The following is a 26,882-nucleotide window of genomic DNA, read 5'->3' on the forward strand; positions in this document are numbered from 1 at the left end:
GGGCGGGATTTTGGTAGTAGGGATCTGACACCGGTTAAGACCTTGCCGTTGGCCCTTAATGCTAGGATGTACAATTTTAATTTAGAATGTATGCATTTTTCAGGATGCTAGACTCGGCTAGGAAACCTTTGTATTAGAGATCTGTTAAGGTTAGTCAAAGAACATGTCTTCATCGAAATGTAATAAATGTAAAATTGTACATAATTCATGAAACTTTTATTTAATGTTTTAAATTTTTGTTTCATATTTTAATAAATACGGCCGGAGGGGTAACTCCCCCCCGCCTTCCAAAAGTTCAAACCTGTGTCTGTCTACTCCCATTGGGAATTGGTGTTGAGAGGGGGTGGCGGGCATCCCGGCCATATGGAAAGGGGCGACCACTCGGTCCCCCCGAACGTATGGTTGGGTGCCCCGATCCCCCCGGGAAACCATTTTGGGCGGGAGGCGTGGCTCGGCTGGTATGCCCGAAGTGTCGTAGCCGGGGCACGCCCTTTCCCGCCCAGGAGGGGTTGTCCTAGACACCCGCACGGAAGACCACACCCAGAAGGCGTACCGGAGGAGGGTCCCCGCCCTCCCGCAGATGAATAAATAGAGCGGGAATCCGAAGAAGCGTCCTCTTGTTCCTGTGCTCTAAAGGCTGCACCAACTCGTTGCTCGTGAGCCCTCGACGGAACAAGCGGCAATTTTGACCCACCCACCAGCTTCTTATGGCAATGTTTGTTTAAATAAAGTTTGATTAAATAGAAATGTATAGGCCTTTTTTCCTTTGTAGAGAAGTAAGGGAATGTGTCATATTATGATGTGACTTCTGCTTTTAGGATAATGTTTCCCTTTGCAGGAAAATGACGTTGATGACTCATCATGGCTATGTCAGATTTTTTCTTCTCTTAGTAGGTAAAACAACTGTCGTATTTATTTTTTGGTCGGGCGGTAAGGTCATGATCGGTGAGCAGTAATTTCAAGGTCCCTAGAGGGGGGCGCCACCCAGAATGGATGGGAGCGCCCGGGGGGAGGCGGCCATTGGCCCCTTCCACGGGGAGGCGGCACCCACTAAGGATGGGTCGCCTAGGGGGAGACGGCCATAGGCCCCTCCCAGGGGGGAGGCGGCTAGATGTCCCTCCTACGAATTTCCCGGGAGCCGGATATCCGCGACGGCGGATAGAGAGTGTGGGATGGGGGGAGTCCACGCTGTCCTTCCTACAGATACCTCACACGGGAACTCGGACGACCTTTAAGATGGCGTTGAGTGAAAAGGGGGCCCCCACGACAAGGGAAGTTACAGGTGGCAATGAGGGTAAAGTCCTCTGCGCATGTGCCACTCACACCGTGAGGGCGGGATTTTGGTAGTAGGGATCTGACACCGGTTAAGACCTTGCCGTTGGCCCTTAATGCTAGGATGTACAATTTTAATTTAGAATGTATGCATTTTTCAGGATGCTAGACTCGGCTAGGAAACCTTTGTATTAGAGATCTGTTAAGGTTAGCCAAAGAACATGTCTTCATCGAAATGTAATAAATGTAAAATTGTACATAATTCATGAAACTTTTATTTAATGTTTTAAATTTTTGTTTCATATTTTAATAAATACGGCCGGGGGGGTAACTCCCCCCCGCCTTCCAAAAGTTCAAACCTGTGTCTGTCTACTCCCATTGGGAATTGGTGTTGAGAGGGGGTGGCGGGCATCCCGGCCATATAGCAGTACGCTGTTACTTCTCTTTGCACATTGAACACAAGGGCACCTAAGACTCTCTTCCAGATCAGTGAGTAGGCACCCTGGAGAAAGTGGCTAACATCTGCCTCGCCTGTCACTGTGGTAAGGAGGGCAGCGAGCTGGTGCACATCTGCTGGTCAGGGACAATCTAGAGGGACTCTAGCAAATGAAACATGTTGTCTGTTCTTCTCTGGGAAATCAAAAGAAGTAATCAATCCGGAGCTTCCTGCAAAATTATTGTGCAAATGTGTTCAGAGAAAACTGTACTCGCACTTGTAATTTCTCTCTCTGAAGTTCACTAAATAAATGTTGCCCCTAAATTAATCTGCACCCACCATACCAGCACAAGAACTTCATCGGACCTACAGTGTCCAATGGATGCACCAAATAACACATTCAAAGTTAAGTGTGTGCAAAGTTACTAGTTGGCCAGACTCGATGGGCTTCAAATCCTTTAATGCTGATAAAAGGAGATTGCCAGTGATGTCACCGCAATGGCAAGGATCAGGATCGTGGGACCAAGGACCCAGTAATTAGGAAACCAAGCCTTAGATATTGCAATTAGCCTCGACGCAGTGGAAGTGTAGTTTGACTTTGCCTTCAGGGCCATAAGGCCCGAGTTCCTACAGGGTCACAAGATCTGAGGTCTTGAATGAAGAAGACAGGTAAGAACTGTTCTCTCTCCAGACGTGAGCTCCGGTGCCCATTAGACTCAATCAGTACAGAATTCAGAGGCGCTGAATTTGGAGTTGTCTAGCAAAGGAAAGGACACCTGCTTAGCTAATATTGTTTAGAGGAAAGGCATCCTTCTAGAGGTGAGAATAGAGCAAATGAGAGCAGAGGGGGAAAGTAGCAGACAGTAGAGATAGAAGTGAAATCTAATTTTGCGAGATATACTTAAAGGCTTTTTTTTAAAGGCAATCAATAAAAAGTCGAATCAAGATTGAACAAAATGAGAACTACCAAAAATATACCATTCTTCGGTCTCAACCAAAAAAGTGGAAGAAGGGGAGTCTCCTTTCATCCTATTGTCCTTATTATGGCATGAACTGTCATTTCCGATCAATAATTTTTTTTTTAGGTGTCTGAGAGGATATTTTAGAAGGGCAGAAGGGTGCTTTCTTATACAATTGAGAAGAGACAAGGTCTCTGAGATCTAAGACAGGATATTGGGTAGCAACCTACCAAGCAGTTCATATCTCACCTTTGCACGCGCAAGAATACTGTCTGGCTAGGTTCAGAGCCATGACCTGACTGGGGCGCCTCTGACTGGTTTATGTCCACCTTTTGGAACCTTCAGAACATGACCTAGGTCCTAGGGTGTGGTGTGAATCCTTACCCAATTCTTTTTTTTTTTATCCTAGCAGGCGTTGGTTAAAACTGAACCCTCGACATCTGTGTAATTTCTGCTCAAGTTACCACCTTAACTGCTCTTCAACTTCTTTACTCATTCATGAGATGTTTGTCTACAGCAGTAAGCACTAGCCCTGTCATTAAGAGGATGCATGGCTACTGTCCATGCCACCGACTCCCATTTATGTCCATTAGACATTATTTTACTCATTGACAGCATCTCTGCCTTGTGCATGTTGTCAAGTTGAATTGTTTAGCGTTCTCTGATTGCCCCCCATTTTGGTGTACTTGTACACAGCGTCCCGTTATAGGTGTTGGCGAAGGTGCTACACAAGAGATCTGATTCACAAAGGTAAAATTAAATTTTTGTGTTCGTTTACGCCTTTTTTGGTATTCTCAAACAAAGAGTTACATTTTATTAATAGAATTTTACGACGGTGGGTCTCCGAACTCATATGGGCACTGTGCAAACTTTTTATGTGAAGCTATGCAAAAAGTCTACCATGTTTTATGTGATGTAGCCCAATCCAAATCCAACACAGTGGACTTAGCATGTACATAAAAGTGAGCTATTCTGCTTCTGTAGAATGAGCTCTGTGTGCACAAAAGAGAGAGAGAGATTTGTCATAGTGTTGGACTGTGATGTGACCAATGAACACACTAATGCTAGCAGGGCGGCGTTAGGAGGCAAGGGGGAATGGGGAAAGGTTGGCAGAGAGGTGGGTGTAGGGAAGTGAGGCATATACATCTAGCGGCAAAATTGCACAATGTGAAACCAGAAAACCTGGGATTAATCCTGGCTTCCTCACTGAACTAGTTTGTGTGATCCTAGGCAATTTTTTCACTTTTCCTCATTTTTCTTCATGATCACATATAAGAGGACCTCTAAAATACGTGAATTTGGGAAGCGCAGTAGAAAAAACCTTTTCCTGTATTTGATTTGATAAACTATAATGCTGTTCACGTAACATAGGAACCCAGGCCACCAAAAGAGTGCACATAACAACTCACTTGGGTCTTAGATTACTATTGGCATTGTTGTCAGGGTGGGGAGAAAAATTCATGTTCCTCAATTCATGGTCGAATACTATCACATTTAACAATAATTCTCATTGCACTGATCCTCTGTTATACTAAGGTAAACCCGTTCTGCATGTTAACGAAATGCACTTTTTGAATTCTGATGAGATTTTATCATATATTTACATTTTTGCTGCAAAATGTCTTAAAAAATGAAGGTGATCATAGAGTTAAGGGGGTGCAGGAGAACCTAGTTACTTCCTTTATTTAACTTTAATTAACTGTTAAACAAACGCTTGCATGCTTATTTAACAGTTTTTAATAACAGCGTTGAGTCAAGTAAACAGTTGCTCTGTGCTGGTCAGGAGGGCCGCATGCGACCCCCGGGCCGTACTTTGAGTATTACTGCTCAAAGCAAAGAGGCATTTATTGTTATTGTGTTTCCTTTATTTCAAATATTTATTTTGCAGTTTCAAAACATATTTACTATTATGGTAATAATTGTCAACCAGTTCCACATCGACCCAAGCTTAGAATTTCTCTATTATTGGAGCTGTGTTCGAGTTGGGCTATGAAAAAGTGTGCGATGTAGTAGAAGACCTAACCCCAGATTCATCATGCTCCTATTTTGCGAGTCTTTAATAGCGATTATTAAGGAATCGCTATTAAAGACTCGCAAAACCGGATGCATGTAGAAATCGCAAAATTAATAGCGATTTCTACATCTTCCTTATTTGCTATTAGTTAATTGCTAATCGTAAATAAGGAATAACTCCCCATTCATTCCTATGGGCCTAAAGGCCCATAGGAATGAATGGGAAGACATATCAATGTGCGAATCGCTATTAGCGATTCGCATGTTGAGTTTGCGATTTCAAGGGTGCAGGGGTGTCCAACGGACACCCTGTTGTACCCCTGAAATGATATTGGATGCTGGTGTTACGCACACACATGTCCCAAGGACATGGGTGTGTGTAACATGCAACTTAGAAAAATGCACTTAAGTGCATTTTTCTAAGTTTCCGCTATTTACCACGAGGTTTGACTTTGCGGTAAATAGCGGCCCAAAATTGCGATTTTTAAATGGATCATGAATTGCATTTAAGGAATCTCAAATAGAGATTCCTTAAATGCAATTCCTCGTAAATTTGCGAATTCTATAATAGCAATTTTTGCATTTGGGATGATGAATCCCAAATGCAAAAATTGCGCTCGCAAAGGGCCAGATTCTCAAATCTGGCCCTTTGCGAGCCGATTTTACGTTGATGAATCTAGCTGCTAGTTACCACATACCCTTCCTTGGGATCCAGTACAGCTAATCGAGATGTGTACATGAGAACAATATTTGCTAAGTTTTTCGTCCTTCAACACAGTGAAGGAATACCTTCAAGGGAACAGGAAATAAAAAAACTTTTAAGGAACTCCAGAATCGCTAGTCCTTCTCCAAGAGATGGCCTACTCAACATTTTCTTGACAACCCGAGTGCCTTCCCAGCCTCACATAAGGCAATAGATAACATTTTACCGATTATATGACTGCGCAAATAAATAACTTTACACAAATGTGCAGCAGTTTATGGAATCTGGTCGAATCAATAATTATCGATTAAGTCCTCTGAGGCAGTGATTGCATGCTGTGCTTAATGCTATGGCTGCCAACTCAGGTACAACACGTCAGTATAAATCACACAGTCGAAGCTCAGGGTCATCTCTGCTGTGCACCGCGGAGGGAAATATAATATCCCACGCTGTGAAGGCATATACTTTGCAGCAGCATTCATCACTATCTCTGTTTATCATTTTTCACATGACTAACCCAGCTCTGTAACTGAAAACAATCAGTGAGGGGATTGCCTATTTCAACTTGCGAAAACTAATCATAATAAGTATTGATCCATCCTCTGACCCCAAGTTTGTCATTCCATTCTTCCATTCAACCATTCTTGCCTTACTGAAAATATTATGGTGACCAGTCCAGAAATCTAAAATGCTTTAATACCATTGTCTTTCATAGAGAAAGTCAGTTCAGTTCAGATTTTATAAATAAATGATTGCCTCTCTGGGTGAAAATCGTCACCAACGAGTTTATCGTATGTATTGAATGTATTCAATGATTTCTTTTTTGGAGAGCTGTCATGCTTTGGGATAGGTTACAATGAACATTCTCAAGATGTCGTTACAAGAGGGTATTGAGATTCATTCACTCGAGATGCAGCAATGCCAGGGAATTTCAAGTCATCCTCTGTGGGTGCCCATTGATGTAGCTATTAAAGATGCAATAGAAATTACTTCATCCATTTCACTGTTGGGGCTGCAGGCAACAAGTCATTAAGAGTGCACCCTTCTTTGCGCGCACATAAGTAACATGGACCATGCAATCGTCGCTGTCTCGAGCAATGAGCGTGTGCGCCCCCCGGTGCACAATAGTATTACAGAAGGGACATCAGATTCTTGTGCGTCAGTTCTGCAATACCGATAGCGTTGGTGCACAAGTAGCGCAAGTGCTATCTTCAGAGGACTTTCCCTCATTTGCATGGGCATTCCCACATTTGCATGGGAGCATGGCCCCATGCAAATGAGGTAAACACTTTTCCTCTGCATCCGTGTCGTATTACAGACGTGGGCTCATAAGCAAACATGCCTTTATTAGGCTCACTGAAAGTGTGCCACAAAAAGGTGGTGCACTTTCAGTGTGCCTCCTAAAACCAGTCCTCTGAAGGGGAGAGAAGGGGGTCCCGTGTGTCGTGTTCATGCTGTTTGCTGGGCGGCACACCAAAACACAGGACACAGGTTAGTCGGGTATTCCTTTTATTTTCATGTCGTACAGCGTCCCGTCAGCACGTCCTTACACGTCCCTGTCCTGGTCATTGTCTGTCCCCTTCCTGTCCCGTCGCCGGATCTGGTGTCCGGTGACCTGGTCACTCTGTCTGAGGACCCACAGGGTCCTAATGCCCTACTGTCAGTCGCCCACACTGTCGGATCCCAACTTCACCGTCACAACATCTCCCCCCTTGTTGCAAACAAATGTTCGTGACACATTTATCATAGTCCTCATTCACAGTTATATTGATGAAGGTGAAAGAACGAGAGAGAGAGAGAGAGAGAGAGAGAGAGAGTATTTGTCATTCTACATTTCTTCATTTCCACCTCTTCAATTAGTCTCTTTTGTTCCATCTTTTTCCTTCTTAATTTGATCGCTGTTTTCGGACATCCGCTTGATTTTCTTCCTTTTGTGTGTCTTTCTACAGTTCTTGCTTCGACCTTTCCGCTTCTCTTGCTTCTGCCTTGCTGTCATGCGAAAGGTGCCCTGTGACGTGACACTGGCCAAACTGCCGCCTTTGCCATTCGTTCTTTTGCTCTTGTCCTCCTCCACTTGCCTCCAGGGATCTCGTTGCCACATTTCCTCGCTTGTCCTTCTTTGACCATCGCGATTCCTCCTTTCTTTCTTTTTCCGTTTTGTCGCCTGTCTTCCTTTCTTTTCATGGGCCTTTGTTGTTGCGTTTGCTGTTTGATCTCTTGCAGTAGTGTCTTCTTGTTCCACTCTTTTTTTTTTCTTGTGTGTGATAGTCTCATTCTTCTTGATTCCTTCATCGCCGTTCCATTTCTACTTTCTTCTGTCACCACCTGTCTTCGGTGATCTTTTCCTTGTTGGTGTTGTGTCACCTTTGCTACGAGTTCCATTTCGTTGCCATCTGATTTTGGCTCTCTGTGCAGCCTCCGGTCAGCATGTGCTAGGTCGTCCTTGGTCGTCATAGCAAATCTGATCTCTTTCAACTCTTTGTGGTGTTCTTCAGTCCATGTGAAACGTTTTCTTTTACTTGTTAGCCCCCTCAGTGGGGTGCTTGTGGCAGCATCATCTTCTTCCAGCGTCACCAGTAGGTCCTCAATGTCAATGCCTGCAAAATTTATTAATAGACCCAGTTTCTTTGCTTCTGTCACATCAGTCGCTTACATGTATCTCTCCAGATGTTTGATCCAATTCTCCCACCTTGTTCCTACTTGTAGCTCCGACAAGTTGAATGGTGGTTGTTTTCTGTGTTGTGCAATTTCCCTTCCTTGCTTGGGGTCTGTCATGTCTTCTTTTCTGTGCTCTTCTTGACACTCTTTTGTTATTTCTTCCATTATCTTTTCCTTTTGTCCTCTTTTCTTTATTGCTTCTCCTTTATTAGTGCTCATTGGTGCTCACCTCAGCACTTTCTGCTCCTTTTCTTCTTTCTGTGCTCTTCTTGGCACTCTTTTGTTATTTCTTCTGTTATCTTTTTCCTTTGACTCGGCACTTTCTGCTCCTTTTCTTCTTTTCTGTGCTCTTCTTGACACTCTTTTGTTATTTCCCGTGCTCTTTCTGGCACTCTTCGGTTTTCTGTGCTCTTCCTGGCACTCTTCTATTTTCCGTGCTCTTCCGGCACTCTTCTATTCTCTGTGCTCTTCCTGGCACTCTTTTGTTATTTCTTCTGTTATCTTTTTCTTTTGTCCTCTTCTCTTTATCGTCTGTGCTTGTTTCTTTTCCTGGTGCTCAGCTCGGCACTCTTTCTTTTTTTTTTTAGCACTTTATCGTCTTTATTTTCTCTTATGTGTCTTTATTTTCCTTTCCTTTCTTTCTTTTTATTTGTTGTCTTTTCTCTTATTTACTGTTTTTGTCTTTTATTTAGCCTTCTTTCTCTTTCTCGATGTGTCCTTTTGTTATTCTCTGGTTTTCTCTTTTCTTATTGCACCATCCTCTTCCTTTGCCTTATTGCTCTTTTTCACTTGTGCTCTCTTTTGCGCTTTATTTATCTTTTATTCTTCAGTCAAAACATTTATTTTCCTTCGTTTCTCTTTTCAGACGTTTTCCGTGCTTATCTTCCTTTTCTTCTTTATCTTCGTTTTCTTCCTGCCTTTCCTCTTTATTCCTTTTTTTTTTTTTGCTCTCGTTCTCCTTAATTCACCTTGTCTTATGTTATTCTTCTTCTTTGCCCTTGCCTGGCTTTGAAATGGCTGCTCTTTTTTTTCCTATGACCTTTCCTTGAATGTCCCCTTCAAAATGTCCTTTAATTGTCTCTTTTTAGTGTTCTTTCAATTGATTTCCTCTTCGCCTGGCCTTGAAATGGTTGCCTCTATTGTTTCTTATGGCCTCTTTTGTCAATGTCTCATTTAAAATGGCCGCCGCCGTGGTTCTCGCGAGATTTCGCGATCGAAGTTTCGCCTGCCTGTCTCCAAAATGGCCGCCACTCCAGTTCTCTCTTCTGATTGGCCCAGCCGCCTGACTCTTTAATGGCCGCTGAGACTCTCGCGAGAGCTCGCGCCACTAGTTTCTAATCGCGCTCTTGTTTTCAGTGCTTACCGTGGTCGGCTGGATCTGCTCTCGGAGGCTGTCGAGGTGGATTCCAATGTTTCTTCTTCTTTTCCATCTAAATCCCACTATTTGCACATCCAGGGGTGCTCCTTTATTTCCGATGGCGCCTCGGTGGACACGCGTCGATCCGTCTCTTGACCTCGTCGCCAGTTGTCGTGTTCATGCTGTTTGCTGGGCGGCACACCAAAACACAGGACACAGGTTAGTCGGGTATTCCTTTTATTTTCATGTCGTACAGCGTCCCGTCAGCACGTCCTTACACGTCCCTGTCCTGGTCATTGTCTGTCCCCTTCCTGTCCCGTCGCCGGATCTGGTGTTCAGTGACCTGGTCACTCTGTCTGAGGAACCACAGGGTCCTAATGCCCTACTGTCAGTCGCCCACACTGTCGGATCCCAACCTCACTGTCATGACACCGTGGACCCCACCAGGCATTCCCTGCAGGCTAGTGCAGTCACTCACTGCACCCACCTGCAGGAGTATTTCTCTCCCCTCTTGAAAGTGCTTTGAGTAGCAGCTCCATATTTTACTTGAATATGCTTGTCCTCAGGGCAGCGTGACTTCGCAGCTGCCATAAGGTCAGTGCAATCACCATAAAGGGGCACACCTTCCCTGTTTGTGCCCAGTGCACCTATTTAAAGGTGCACCATGGCACACACAGGAAAAGTGCCCCCTTGCTATATTAAGGGCCCAGTCCATTAAATATCTCATGCTTTGCTAAATTTCAGCAGGTCAAACCTTCAGAAATATAACAAGGGAAAGGTGTATGCTATTTACAGTACCATATGGAATTCGATACATTAAGCACCAAAACCTGGAAATTATACCCCAAAAACTGGGTGTTGGGATGGGAAAGTCCTCTTCATGGTAATGGACATGCACTCTTGCCCTGCGTGCCCAATTGTACCGATGGCTAGATCCCTAATACTGATTTCTGTTGTCATAGGCAAAAATGGATCATGTGTGTGTCCCATCACATAGGCCGTTCTCACAGATTGCGGTCTTTTTGGAATGGGAGGTGTGCCCAAAGCACTACCCTCATAGTAGTAGAAGGGTACTGCCTTCACCAAGAGTAAAGCAGCACAAGCACAGTGGTGGAGGCTTACAATTTAGTGATCAGTAGGAGTGAACAGGTCCTTTTTAACCTGTGTCTCTGAAGTGAGGCCTACAGGCTCACTCAGGGGCATATTACCTACAAACAGCGATATTTATCGCTAAGTAGGGTTAGCGGCAAAATTATTATCACCACGCTTCACCGATTTTTATCGCTAAGATAACTTGCTATTAGCAAGGTTTACCTCAAAAACAATAAAAATCAGGTGAAATGTGTGAATATCGCTGACAATACAGCGATATTCACGCATTAGCGTGAAACAGCTCTTAGCCATGTTATCCACCTCCCATTGGATAACATGGCTAAGAACTGGTATTACCAGGCGTTAGCTTTTGGAGATATTCGCGCTTAGCGCGAATATTTCCATTGCTTCGCCTTTCTAGATAATAGGCATTAGCGATGTTAGCGACTATTTTCAGTCGCTAACATTTTGGCACGCCCACTTTGCATGTCATTAGCGATAATTATCGCTGACATGCAAAGCGGGCCCCAAAATGCTCACTATCGCCTACAATCTGTCGCTAACTGGTGTTAGCAACAGCTTGGTAATTGGGCGATGAAATTTTTGCCGCTTTAGCAGGAAAAAGTCCCGCTAAAGCGGCGAAACAGCCCTTGGTAATATGCCCCTCAGTTTTTTAAAATGTTGCTGCTGTGTTCTAAACCTGCATCAGTTGAATGTGAAGTGCTGTGCAGCGCAGAAGTAGCCTATCTGTGCTGGGTGTATGTGTGCCTAGGAAAGATACAATACAGGGAGAATGCAGTACTGAGCAGTGAGTGCATGCTAAATGCATGCACTGCATGTATGTGTGTGTGCCTATAAGTGGTACAGTACCTGAAGGATGTAATGTGGTGCAGTGCATGCACGATAAATGCATATGCTGGATGTATGTGCATCTATGAATGGTACAGTACATGGAGGATACACTACTGTGCAGTATGTGTATGCTGGATACATGGACCAGGTGTCTGTGTGCCTGTAGATGGAGGTTCCTGTGTTCCAAATAGGGAGACATGGAGAGGAGATATAGAGATCCCCCAGACCTATTTGTGTATTGCTGCATTCCTGTAACATGAGTAAGACACACAGTGGGAAATGGAGAGCCAGGCTACCCTGTACACTTCAAAGGTGCTTTTTGATTCAATGAGAGGTCACAAGGAAGGGGACTGCACATTTCAGGTAGAAGATGGGGCTGATAAGTGAATCTTGAAGAGTAGGGCTAAGTGGCCTTGCCGAACATTTTGATGCACATATCACTGTGGCTGACATCCAGGTGTGAACTCTATTCACTCCCATTACCTGTGTTGTGGGACTATAAGCTCTGAAGACACTAATGCTGTGACAGACTGCTTTTCAAGAGGAATAGGGAGCAGAGGAGTGGACACCTTAAAAGAAGCAGTACTCCAACATAAAACATCAAAGCCTCACACCCTAAATGACATTTGGTTTTTGGAAATGTAATATAGGAAGGGGATGTTTGATACCCCAAAAATATACCAAGCAATCAGATAAGGAGAAGCTCTGTAAGAGTTCTGCCTGTGGCCAGGCCTGGAGATCAAGGCCTTGCTAGTCTCCCTGCTGGGTGAGAGGACATCACCTAGGAAATCTAAGACCACCTGCCCTGTACATTGAGCACCAGCAATTCCTGCTTGCCAAGACCAGTGTGCCCTGAGAGGAAGAGGGTTGGAGGAAGAGAGGTCCAGTGGTGGAGCCCTGTCAAGTGGACTTCCTATGCGAAGTGTGAGGAAACAATTGCTGCCTTGACCAGGTCATTGCCTGTGTGCAAAACTAAGTTGGTGACTCCTGCATGCCAGAAGAGTGCTGTTGTGAACTGAACCATGTATGGTGTTTCACCGATTGGGTTGGAGCCCGTGTATATTGCTGAGGAAGCAACCCCGTATTTCAGGAGGGGCCGCCATGGAAAAGGCTGCCTTGCGATAAGGGCCGTAGCCTTGTGCAGTAGCCGACAGTTACCCTGTATGTCAAGAGGAGCGCTGTGGAAAAGACTGCCATGTGGTTTGGGCCGGAGTCTTCAGCAGTAGCAAATGGGGATCATGTATGCCATAAAGGAATGCTGTGAAGGATTTAACAGTGCGAGCAGGCAGGATCCCATTTGCTTTGAAACAGGGCGACCCCATATACCAGAGGGTATCACCAGGAGCAGTGAGGGAGCAGTGGAAGCACCTACTCATCATCATCCAGGTGAGGAACCGAAGACAGGATCGTTGCAACCAACCTCCCTACCAGTAGGGAACCTGGACACTTATTCCACAGGAGTAGCTGTAGTAACCCTCCTGTTGCTTCAGGAGCATGACTGCAAGAGAGAAACTCTTAACCCGCTGAGTGTAGCTGTCTGGGTCACATGTGGCAGACTCGCCTTAACTTAGCTTCAGCCACTCTGACCACCAGTGGATGGATCACACTTAGGAACTCAAAACTCTATATGACTGCTCATATGGGTAAGACTAGTTTAGGGTCTGTCTGCCTCAGAGGGACTTGCTGCTAGTAGCCCTGCAGTGCTAGAGGACTGTTAACATTAAGCTAGGGTCAGAGTGGACCGTTGAGACTTGAACTGCTAGTGGGGCATACCCTGGATGTTACCAACAGTGAATGAGGAATAATCATTGCTGCCAGTGTGAGGAGGGAGTGGGCAGGGAATCACTGTTGAAACACAAGAGCCCTAGACTTCAGAAGCAATGTGTAGTTGTTTGTAAATGTTGTATTTTTCCTTTGCCTGGTTAGCTTTAGAAAACAATGTTTTCCTAAAATGATTTATTGCTGCTGGGCATGTTGAGTTGTGAGGTGCTTTTCACTATCCTGTATCCACACTGTTCCCCTGAGGGAGCCTTGGACTGCTCAGACCATGCAAACCTGAGAGTCAAGTGCAGAAGGGAAACTTGGCCCAGCTACTCAGGATCGATAGTAAGTTGGGCACCGCTCCGCCTTTTTACCTGTTTTACACAAACACATAAGCAAAAATCCTCCTAAAGAGTGGCCTAATACAATCCTGAACTTAAGTATCACAATAGTCTTTGGTGCAAGGATAACGGATGGCAATTGCCGCCATTAAAACATTAACAATACGTACAGTACCTATGTCATGCCCACATAATGACCAACTGTTCTGGGAAACATAAAGCCTTAGAACACATGCAGAGATGCTTCTGGTGGCCCTCCATGTCCGAGGATACACGAGAATATTTAGCTCACAATCTGTGCACAAATAAAATTCTCACATGTACCCGCAGTTGGCTTACTGCATCCTATTCCTGTGCCACCACGTCCTTGGCACAGACTATCCATGGATTTTATGATTGAATTACCTGTAACCAAGAACAGTTGTACCATTATACTTACCACTTATCGAAGATGGCATATTTCATACCTCCAAAAAACTGCCCTCTGTAGTGGAAATTGCTCCTATTTTTATGGAACATGTGGTGCCTCTTCATGGTATGCCCTCCATTTTAATCACAGACCGTGGATCTCAGTTCACATCCTGTTTCTAGGATGAGTTGTGTAAATCTTTGGACATTGACACATGCCTCTCTTCTGTATATCATCCACAAGCAGATGGCCAAGAAGTCAGAACCAATCAGACCATGGAGCAATATCTACATTCACAATTGATTACTGTGGAATAGGAATGGTCGGAATTGCTATGGGCTTTTGAGTTTGCATATAGCAACACAGAGCATGCAGCTATTGTACCCTTCTGTTTCCCCAAAGGACATCAGCCACAGGTAGTTCATTAGGAGACAAACACGCGTAGCCCTATGCCCACTGTACAGGACATCCATACCTCCCTCTATGCCTTGAGGAAACAAGCTCAATTTGAATTAGTTAAAGCCAGAGGGAATGCAAAAGGATGGCGGATGATCACTGTCAACCTGAACCAGCATACACAGCAGGGGATATGTTATGGTTATCCATATGAAATCTGAACCAGCATGGGTCAAAGAAAGTTCTACCACGGTACTTCAGTCCCTAAACTATTGCTAAGATCATTAATGAGGTATCCATGAAACTATAACTGCCCATAGCCATTAACATCCACACTGTATTCCATGTCTCTCTTTTAAAGAGAGTGCATCCTGATAGCTGTATTTATACACCGCCACTACCTGATGTAATTAACAACTAAGAGGAATAAGAGGTTCACTCTTTTGTGGATTCCCGAAGAACCAAGGGTAAGTTGTTCTATCTTGTAGACTGGAAAGGGTACGGTCCTGAGGAATATTCAAGGGAGCCTCTCTCTCAAGTTCGTAATGTACCCCCAATCAGTCAGTGTTTTTCATGCCTGCCATGCACTGTAGTCTCATCCTGCATCTCCTGCGCTGGGTCTTCTGTATTTATTTTTTATTTATTTTATTTATTTTTTACAACTTATAGAGTGCACAAATACCCCTGGGTGTGGGTAGGCTTCTTTGTTGTTCAACTAGAAGAATTGAATTTTAGTTGAACTTAAATTGCGTGAATTCTCTTTTGTGAACTCCATTCCTTTTCATTTCACTTGAGCACTTACTTTCACACACTTACTGCACCATGCAGGTTTCCTTATTTCCTATTGAGATACGCTAACATATGTTTTATAAATGCTGTAAATAAATTGAATTATTGTGACTGACTAAAATAATTATTCTTTATAGAGCATGTTGGGTACGACTTATTGATATATGCATCTGGCTGTTTAATGTTTTTTATCTCCTTTCTCTATAGGATTTATCTCCACAAACGAAATTAATAATTCATGTATTAATTTGTGGCTTAAGATATGTCTAGGACCATTCTGTTTCTCTATACCAATTGATGCCCAGGTTCTTTGACTTATTTTGTTAACCCCATTGATTTCATGGTACTCTGAAGGGAGGCAAAGTTGTGATAGATCTGAGTTACTTTTTCCTCGAAGTTAATTGCTAATTGATTACAGAGGGTTTGGGAAGGAGGTATAGTTGGTTTGGTTGCTATTCCCGATAGGTTGGCTACTGTCTGGAAGAGTTGTTTTACAGAACTTTTGGCTGAGTTTATTTGGTTGCTAAAGTAGGTTTTCATCTCAGCGCAAATGAGAAGTTTGTATTTAGCCAAGCCTTCTTTGTAACGTTCTTTGATGAGATTGTCATAATCTCGTCGCCAACGTCTTTCTAGGTTCCACCATTTCTGTTTTTCTATCCGAAGTGTTTCGGAAAACCAAGGGGCCAATGGAGTGGTCCTATTTTTGGATACAGATTTACTAGGAACGAAAGTAGAGAACGTGTTAGTTAGCCAGCCATAATAGTTACTGGCTGCTTGTTCCGGATCTTGGACGGTAGTTGGTTGATTAATATGTAATTGTGTTCTGAGGTGATTGGTGTTAATGCTTTACCACGCTTTAAAAGACTTAGGCAGTGACTCGGAATGGTGTGGAGGGGCCGTGACTATCTGAATGTTAAACATGATTAGACAGTGATCTGACCAAGTTAAGGGGAGGATGGATTTTATGGTGATAGACTCATTGTTGGTAAAGATTCCATCCAGCGTATGACCTGCCGAGTGGGTAGCATTTTTGACTTTTTGTGAGAGACCCACTGCCTGTAATTCTGATATAAGGGAGATGGTGTCACCATCTTCTTTGGCTTCCAAATGGAAGTTAAAATCTCCTAGGATAGTAAAATATGGTGCAGCGAAGACTGGTTCGAGTAGTGGGTTTAGCGATGCAAGGAAGCTAGTTCTGGACTCCGGGGGGCGGTAGAGAAGAATCCCCTTAAAACAAGTAGAATGAGTGAGTTTTACAGAAAAGAATAAAGCTTCGCAGGTATTGGAGATATGGTTTTCTATCTTAACCGTGATGTTGTTACGGAAAATGAGTGCCAACCCATCGCCTCTTTTTATTGGTCTGTCCTGTCTAAGGAAGGAAAAGCACTCAGGCGTGGCTGAACAAAAGTCTGGTGTTAAGGATGGGTTACCCCATGACTCAGTGATAAATAGTAGATCTATATTGTGATCTTCTATAAGATCCGGGATTAAATCTTTATGTTTGGGAAGTGACTGGACATTTATCAATGCCGCGAGCATGTTATAAGATTTTTGAAAAGGAGGTGTGGGGTTGGTAGGGGGTGAAAATAATGTGTTAAATTTAAAATATTTAAAATGACAGTATGGACAGGATTCTGTGGTTGTATTATCTTTTGAAAGCAGGTTAAGATGGGAGCAGTATGATGTAGCTGCTTTGGGGGCAGAGAGGTCATGTAACTGATTAGAAGAATAGGTATAAACCAGGACAGCTGGGGTTTGTAAGAAAAGGGCAGAGGTTTAGGCCCTAGGCCCAGTCCCGGCGCGGACGGGCACAGACGGGCTTGCCTTTGGCGTGCCTTTGGCGCCCCAGCGGCGCGCCCGCTGCGGGCGTCCGCTGCGCGTTTGTGGCATCTGACATTAAAGAGGGTGTAAGAGGAAGTGTAGAGACCGGCCCTATGCCGTTGGCTGGAGGCAGCTAGAACGCTGACCCTGCCAGGAAGTGAAGAAGGATTGACACTCCGCCCCTCCCTCCGCTCAATCAGCACAAGCTGCGGTGAGCCGGGGAATGGGAGATTTCGAGGCGAGAAAGAGAAATCGTATTAGGGGGGTATGTCATGGTTCTAAACATATGACTACAATATCACACAGCTCAGCACCCTAGGAATAGGTGGTACCGAAATGTATGCCTGTGTTTTATACTTCATATGCGGGGGGAAAGGCTGTATGCAATAATTACCTTCATCACCTTCCTTCCGAAGCTGCTGTAAATTGCCTACTTAATTCTTGCTTTCTAATACGTCGCTGAGATATGAGGAACATTCCATGAACAGGCCACTATTAGGTTAGTGATACACTCCTTGAACTGCTGAGATCCAGCGTGATCACGGCGGTTTACAGTGGTCTTCTGGGCTGTGGCATGCAGAGTCATCAGCTTAAGCGGCATCCACTGTCCAGACTCTGGTTTGCTTTGATTCTTTTCGCAGGAGTGGCTCCTTCACATTACAGGATCAAAGAGGGATCCTGGTGAAGTGAAGTTGTCAAAGTCGGGTCTCCTCCACTTGGAACAAGACCAAAGCCTTCAGTGCTGCATTCCATATTGCCAGCATGAATACAGGTACCCCAGAATTTTACTATAGTTATAACACGCACGGAGTGTGATTTTGCCTTTCAAAAGCTTGCCAACCTGTTATTTACTCACAAGTGCATTCATGTCTTTAATCGTACAACGCACGAGGAGTACATTGCATTAGTGACTTATGAAACAATGTGAACATTTTCTAGTGCCTGCCAGAGTCATTAGGACACTAAACACACTTGAAGTGCACCACATTGAGACTACAAAATATCAGTGAGGTTAACTGATATATATGTTCAAGCACACGTGATTAGCCTATTAGTGTGCTTCCCTACTCCCAGGTCATTTTGTTTTTGTGTATTTTATTACTTTTAGAAGCCGCTTGTTGATGAGTGCATGTTGCTTACTTTGTATATCTGCATTATGTTATTGAAATATTTGGCTCTAGGTCATTATGAGGTCAAATGTCAGCTGCTTACAATCACCCCATTCTCTCCTTGCAAACACTCGGACAAGCCTATAGGCGCACCCATTCCTTTTCAGGTAGACATAGGGCTATTAGTGGGTGGAGTTTACACTGGGTGGAATACTTGCACCTATTGCTGCTGATGTTGTCTTTCCATTCTTTCAGGTGCAGCAGCTGTCCATATAGAGGGGCTTTCCTTATCGAACTCCCAGGACACCGATTTTCTTACTTCTCTTACAAATACAAGTAAGAGTGAAGGGACTGTGGGGTTGGTTCACATCATTTTTGCAAGGCCACGTGGCAGGCTTAAGGTAAGGTTCTCGGTGGCCTGAAAGAGCCTTTCTTAAATCTTGTAGTACATGCCTTACTTCAATTTCTGTGCCATTTGGGGATGAATGTGTTATCACACGTTAATAACATCATCTTTTGTAGCAGTCCACCCATAACAGGCATTAGAGTAAAATTGTGTACAATTTCTATTGACAGATTAGGTGCTTGTACATTCTTGCCTGCAACTCATGTGAGAGAGTAATTGTTTCAATTTCTGTGATCTGCCATATCTTGTTCTTTTCGTTATGTCAGAACATTGTTTAATATTACAATTAATTAAATATGATTAGTTTTACTTTACATTTCAATTCTATATACAAAATTATTTCAAACATTTTCTATTCTGTGCTTACTTATGGGTTCTTGATGGTAATTACATTTCTTATTTTCTTGTTCTCCTTAGAAGGTGTCAACATGTGGGTCAGGTGGCTTTTTTTCTGTTAGGGAAAAAAGTTCTTTTAGTTTTATTTTAAACGTTTGTTTGTAGGTAAGTAGTAGGGGCTGAAGAATTTTTCATTTTAGTGTTCAAGGTTGACTTGATATTTAGAACTGTTTTTAATTTAGTTACCATTTATATGCTTTTTTCCAGGTATTTTATTGCTGAGTTTCTTGGTGGGTCTGTAGTTCGTCAATGATGTAGTAATTTATTTGTAGCTTCAAAAGTTAAAAACATTAAAAAATAGAGAGTTTGGTCAATTTATTATTATTTAACATACTTTTTCCCACAGAGTATTGTCATCTTGCAGCTTTTGTGGTTGTGGTATAGGAAGTTATCACATTTTGGGGCCGATTCCGAATCTGGAAAAAAAACGACCGTACGATTTTCATCCGGAGTCATCGCCGTACGATTCGTACGCGTCCGTCCGAGTCGCGTAGTACGAACCGTATTCCGTCAATCTGTCCGAATCGTCACGATCCGTACGTATTGGAAGGCTGAAACAGTGAACCGTACGACTCGTACACAAGCCGTACGACCCGACGAGTACGATCCGGACCGGGGTATGAGGACGCGATTCCTACGGTCCACGTCAGGTAAGGGCGATTCGTACGGAAAAGCACACAATCACTTACACAACGTACGGTACGTACACCCCATGATAGCAGGGGTACGGTGCGTACCCCTGTGATCTTGGGGTGTACGCACCGTACCCCGCGATTGCAGGGTGTTCACACCGTACACCCAGCGAACATGGGGTACGGTGCATACACCGCAAGATCGCGGGGTACGGTGCGTACACCCGTGATTGCGGGGGTACAGAGCATACCCCTGAGATCATGGGGTGCACGCACCATACCCGGTGGGGGGCTGTTCTGTACCTGTTTTGGGGTGTACTCTGATTTTACAGCTGTTTTCAGCTCCCGTAAAAAAAAAGGGTCGTACGTGCGTACCCGACACAAATCGTACTTCCCGGGTCGGAAAAAGCTGCAGCGAACCGTACAGATATCGCATACAGCGGGTTCTGAGGGAGATTCGTACCGGGATTTGATTCGTACGGTCTCTGTACGATTCGTACGGAGTCCAGCTCCTGGTACGAATCGTACTTCGTTGTACGTACGGAGGACATTGCAGGGTACGATTCATATGGGAAAAATGCTCCGAACAGCTATTCGGAGTGATTTTTCCCGAATCGGAATCGACCCCTTTGTGTTCTTTTTATATTGGTATTTTAATTGGTAATATAATATTATCGGATAATTTTCTTTACATTTTTTTTTTTGGTTTAGGTCCATTTAGTTCAAATTATTTTCAGCCATTGCTTATTATGCTGGATGCTAATTAGCATTTATTTTATGATATAATAGTTTATATTTTATATTTGTGTTATTAGTATTATTTTTGTGTATTATTCATGTAGAAATATTAATTTATTTTTGTCTAATGTTTGTATTTTATTAGTTGTAAATATAGTTAATTTAATTATAATTTGATGTACTGAAGTGTATAATTTATTTAAGGTCTTTTAAGTTTATTTAAGGTAAATACATTTGGAATAATGGTGTTTGATTATTCATGTATGTTTTTTAATTTTTTTGGTTAGCAGAAAATATTGTTATATTAATGTTTTGTAAGCTAATCCCTTCATTTTATATTGTGGCCCATGTTGTGTTTTGCAATATTTTTTATTTAAATGTAACAATATTTTTGTTTCTGATATTTGTGTTATCGATAAAAGTAAAAATACGTATTTTAAATGGCAATGAAATAGTTATTGTTGCTTGTGTTTTTATTTATTAAGAATAGGAAGGTGATTTTTTTACACTGATATTTGTTTCCAATAATTTGGTGAACCAATATTCTAATCAATATAATGTCATTGATCCAGAATCAAGATTGCAAACTTCTATGACACCAGATTTCTCACTTTTTTTCACATACCCAAACACAAACATGAATCACAGATGGCACAAGGACATCAAGATATCATGCTTCCTTAAACACTCAAAACAGATATGGAGCTTGGAGCAACAAACACATACATACAAGCACACTAGGGCCCCCATTAGGATGGTGGGCGGACTTTGCCCGTCGGCCATCCTTGCGGAAAACGGGACCGCCGGCGAGCTGAGCGGCGGTCCCGCACTGGACATTAGGATGAGCCTGCCACAGTGGCGGGCGCATCATGCATTCTCAACATTGTGGCGGGCGGTGCTCTCTGCACTGCCTGCCACAATGTTAAAAATGCACTTTTACATTTGCATAAACAAAGCGGCAGGTACCGCGCGGTGCCTGCCACTTTGTTTATGCAAATGTAGGGGGGTACTGCAGACATTTACAGTATAAACTCTGCACAGATGAAGGGCACTGAGTTGGTGACACAGGGAGGGCAAGCACATGAAGCTGTGCAGCGCTCAGCAGCCAAGGACGTGAGTCAAAGGGTGGCATATTTATGTCACTACTGACTTGTAACAATTTGTTTAAAATGATTAGTATTGTGACTTTTTTAATTACAAGAATGGTCTGACATTAGAACGTATCTATAATGTGCAAATAAATTACAGGAGTTTTGATGATGATAATGGACATACATGTATTATATAAAGATTTTAATATGTAAATTATCACCAAAAAGTGCAAAATTGTGAACACATGATTCAATTAAAATAAATATGTATTATTAATAGTAATAATAATAATAGAAGGTGGTCCAAGATGGCGGATTGACACCGCCGGAACGGAGAACGCTGAACTGGTCCGGGTCTGGGTTTATGCGAGCGTAAACGGTTGCAGTACGTCTATCAATCTATGCTACACAATGCTGTAATGCTGTAACGCTGTAGCTCTGGAAAATCTTCACCTTGCAATTTCTAAGGAACGGAGAGATTATTTGGAACTTACCATGGCTGAATGTTGTGATTCTGGCTGATCGAGAGCCGAGTGCGGAGCTTGCTGCGCTTCGCAAGACTACAGAGGATACCACGTTTAGCCCCTGAATCCACGAAGGGCTGGACGAGTAGGACGGCAGTCAATTGGTTTGGTCTGCGAGTGTTTCAGCGATCTCCCGCGGTATCCACTGCAGCGCCGACAGGGAAGGGGAGCTCTTGTGGGATGGCGCCGAAACCCCCTACACGGACTACCCAGACTACAACAGCGACCGGGAAAGCAATGACAACGCCAGTACGTTTGTTAGTGCCGGCAATTAATGACTCAATATTGAGTAAAAAGATCTCATCTGCTAATAATGCTTCGGAGTTAGCTGTGGATTTGGATAAGCTGCACCCCGGCAAGCCAGGTAAACAAGCTGGAGTGAAAGGTAACACAGCAGATACAATGTTGCTAAGGGAAGGAGTTCAATTAGTAGAACCAGAGACATTGTGTCAAAGTTTTACTGCAGTAGCTCAGTGCAATGCTACCCTAGCTGACTTAAACATTTCACCAATGGTACATGCTACTGAATTAGTAAATGCACACGAAAATCTTACAGATTTAACTAATGGCTCTAGTACACTGGCTAGTGGTACTATTGAACCCTTAGAGCCTCAGATGATGAATGGGGAAATTAATACTGACACTAGTATGAAATCCCTTCAGTCTGAAACGACAAATATTCCTCTAGACAAGGGTAATGCCGAGGGGGTGGAAGAGGGTGAGGGAGGTGAAAATACTGATAATACGGATGTTGTTGAGACAGATGAGGAATACATGGATTTCAACGATCAAGGGAATAATACACCTTTAAGATCAATCAAAGATAAGGATAAAGCTATCAATACAAAAAAAGTAAAGGGTAAAAATAAGAATAAAACCAAAAAAACTATAAGCAAAACTAAGACAAGTGTTTTGAAAGCCTTAGCTGAGAACAGTCCAATAAGACAATGGGTGCAAGCTAAGGGTGGCGTAAAATCAATGGCGATGAGACTGTCCGGTAACAGCCCTAATGATTTAATTACTACTACCGAAGAGGTAAACAAGGTCAATACTACAGTGGATAGAACTGGATCAATGGACTTAAATCTAGTCATGAATGTACCATCCAGCCTAACTCAGACTACTACTACAATAAAGGCGAAGGTCCTAGGTGAAGGACATGATCTATCTGGCCTGGCTAAGGAATCTACAAACCCATCTGAGGAAAATATGTCTCCTATGCTATTGGATCATCCACATCCTTCTATATCTTCAATGGTATCTATGGGAGATACCTCTGTTTCTTCGGTAATTAGCAGTAGCAACAGCAATAATATAATCCAAGAGATTCCTAGCACCTCTAAGGCATTTATAAGTGGTATGGATCCAGCCCCGATAGATGAGTGTACACAAGAAATACTTCCGGAAAATGCAGCTCATTCTTCATCTAATGTATCAACAGAATGGATTCCTCAAGGGGAGGTATCTGCTTCTTTTCAGACAATATTACATCTTTTAAATGAACAGAAACAAGAGGCCAAAATTCACTATCAGCAAATGAGGGAAGACAATAACAAAACCCAAACCACACTGCAAGAGATGGCTTGTAAATTGGGGACTGTGACCCAAGATATAGAGGAATTACAGCAAAGAGTGGTTGTAACAGAGGAGAAATCACAACGTTCTGAAATAGCAGTGAACAAACATGCCTCTCAACTCCTTCAGATGCAGGCCAAGCTCGAGGATTTGGAAAATAGACAAAGGAGGCAGAACCTTCGCGTTTTTGGTATTGCTGAAGGAGCCGAGGGAGCAGATCCGAGAGCATATATTACTCAAATATTTCTAAAGGCTTTTCCCGACCTTTCAGACTGGGATTGGGATTCTCAGATTCAACGGGCTCATCGATTACCCCTAATTCAAAAGGATAAGAGTGGTAAATTTCCACGACCAATTTTGATTTACATAGGTAACTATTTGCTCCGACAAGCTATTTCTCTCAAAGCACGACCGAATACTCCAGTTACCATTGACTCTACTATTTTCTTTGTTAGGTCGGATCTAAGCAGACTTACTTTGGAAAGACGATGGAAACTGAAACAATTTATTGATCCGATTAAAGAACTTGGGTATCAAGCTTACTTACAGGAACCTGCTAAACTGAAAGTAATCAAAAATGGCCGTTCCTATTTCTTTTTGGAAGTAAATGAAGTAGAAAGTGCTATTACCTCTTGGCGACTGGCAAAATGATTAAGTTAATGACTAATGCTTAATATATTTGGTTTTCAGGATGTATTACTATTAGCTCTTACTTTTTTGCTGGATTTATTACTAAGCTACATATGAGATAATGAGCATTGTGTAGTATGGTATTCGAATTTTTTTTTTTTTTTTAGTCAGTTTTTTTTTAATGGATATCAAAAGCGTGTACAGAGTTCCCCTTACACAAAGTAGAGTAAAATGAGGGAGTGACTCTCTCTCTGGAAAGTGTTGGTCGTGCAGCAGGGAATAAAGTAATCCCTTGACGGAATTAAGGATGCCTCACACAATTAAAAGGCTGGACGACTGTTGCCATCCTACCCGATGATTGTATCGTGTCATCATTGGCCTCCTGCTCCAGCGGCAGGCTGGCGGTGCAATGCCTGTCGGTTAGCACTGGGTGCTACTCTTTAGCGGAGTTCTTTTATTCCTAAGCCAATAGATGCATGTGTGTGAGGGGCCTAAAAGAGTGCAGTAGTGAGCGTGAGTGACGAGTTAAAAGAGGTCAGTAGAGCCTATTGAGAAAACTTTAATGATCTGGCTCACTGCCTCGTTTAAAATTCGTGAAGGGAGGGGTACCGAAGCACAAAGAGTAAGGTAATTTGGCCTCGTTCAACCCTCGCCTATGGTGCGGTCAACATGTTTGATGCCTCTCGGGAAATTCTTCAGGACCTAAGTGCTCATCAACTTGCAGGGAATTTCAACCGTTAGAAAGAAATTAAGTTTACAACCTGCATGGTATCGCAGGATTGAATCCTACGTGATTTCCCGCCCTAGGTGTGGGGAGAGAAGGAGAGAAGGGCACAGTCAATGTTGGGCCTATCAAGTGGAAAATTTTTCACGTGGAAACATCATGCAAAATAAGGTATGGTTCAATGACCTCTACCAAAACACAGTGAAGGTGCAAGAGAGAGAGAAATTACAAAATTATATACACGGGGAGGGGTTTACATTGTATGTGCCATATGTCATCAATGATACGGATGCATTAATTTGATATACATAAGGCATTACAGTCCATGCTTAATCACTCATCTGTGTTTTACAGCCAAGGGGTAGTGTAATCGTTAAACTAAGAATTGAAAATTAAAAACAGAACCATGAGCACTTCAATGGGTGAAGGAATAATGGGATCACCAGGGTGGAACACTCTCAAGAAGTCCTTACCCTTAATCCCTGGTAGACGGTCCCCACAGACTGTCCTTGTGGGGCCTGAGCTGTAAGGTAGTTACCTAAATGGGAGTCATGGAAAAAATATATATTCTGTTTATGATCGTGGTTAACGGAGCAGGACGGTTTCAAGTGGGTCCCGAGGTGATTAAACCATGAGGATCGCCAATTGATACTACAAAGAACCATCGTGTCCGTAGACCACATCTTACCTTATTCGCTCGAGGCACTAGGCTTGTAAGCACCTATCCCTACCACAGCGGCGAGATCGCAGAACAGCCGGTGAATCGGTGTGTAGCTGAGCTGCTTAAGAAGCAGAATGCCGCGGGCGCCGTGAGTGGGCGTGTATGGGGAGCGTTGCTAGGTAATGCGGCCAAGCGTTGTGCGGAAAGAGAAGGCAGCCACTAGCCGGTGAGCGTTCACAGCAAGGCGCCATCTTGGAACGGAGTAGCCCCAATTGTGGGCGAATGCTAAAGGTGCCTTAATGGATGTAGAAGGATGGTACTTAGACTGGAGTTGGAACAACCTAAGCATGGATTATCTGGCTAGCATATTCCAAGGCACAGAATCATTGAGACCATGTGCATCTGTCTGGAGACGATGCACCCACCGCTGTTCCATTCTGTATAGGGCTTGTTGGTTAATGGAAGGGTGGCATTCAAGGATAGTCCATTGTATTTTTTCCGCCAGGTGGTTATGTTGTCTACAGTGTTCATACAGCCTGGTGTGTGTCTTTTTACAGCGGATGTTGCTGTTATGTTCCATGATGCGTAGTTTTACAGTGCGCATCGTCATGCCGATGTAGATCATCTTGCATGGGCATGTTAACATGTAAATGCATCTTGCGCTGTTGCAGTTTGTATGCTTGCTGAGGTGCCAGGTAAAGTCATTAGGAAGTTCTATGGTTTTACCCTGGATAGTCTGAGGGCATGCCACACAGGATCCACATCGGTAATGTCCCGTGACAGGTGGCAAATCCCAGAGTGTATTAACGGGGCGGGTGCTCGATTTCTTGGGGCGAGTATGGATCAGGGTATCCTTGAGGTTGGATGTCCTCTTAAATGCAAAACAGGGCCGAGGTATATCTAGGCCCGCCGTATTGAGGATTCCCCAATGCAAGTTCACAGTCTTCTTTATGAACGTGGAGTTTCTTGTGTAAGACGTCACGCATGTGATCGTGTCGTCTTTCTCCTTAGTATGGACTTCCAGAAGCGAGTCTCTGTTATTATTGAGAGCCCTTTTTGATGATGTCTTGAGAAGTCGAGTCGGGTACCCCCTGTCCTGAAGCTTGTGTTGAAGGGTATTGGCTTCTTGTTTGTAGTCTGTTACTGAGGTGCAGTTTCTGCGAAGCCGTAGAAATTGGCCAAAAGGCAATTTATCCCTTAAGGCTCTGGTGTGGTGGCTGTTGTACAAAAGCAGGCTGTTCCTGTCGGTCTCTTTCTTGAAGAGGGTCGTAGTGATTGCTGTGGGATCCAACTTGATTGTCAGATCTAAAAAGGGTACAGAGTCCTCAGAGATCGTGCCTGTGAATTTCAAAAAGGGGTCTTGCAGGTTAATCCACGTGCAGAAGGCTTCAAAGCTGGTCCGATCACCTTTCCAGAAGACTAGAATATCGTCGATGTATCGACGCCAAAGGGTGAGATTTTCTCGGAACGGGTTCTGTTCAGATGGGTAGATGTAGTTATTTTCGAAGGTTGCCATATAGATACAGGCCAGGCTCGG

This window comes from Lissotriton vulgaris, chromosome 4_1 (genome assembly GCF_964263255.1).
Source record: "Lissotriton vulgaris chromosome 4_1, aLisVul1.2, whole genome shotgun sequence".
Lineage (NCBI taxonomy): Eukaryota > Metazoa > Chordata > Amphibia > Caudata > Salamandridae > Lissotriton > Lissotriton vulgaris.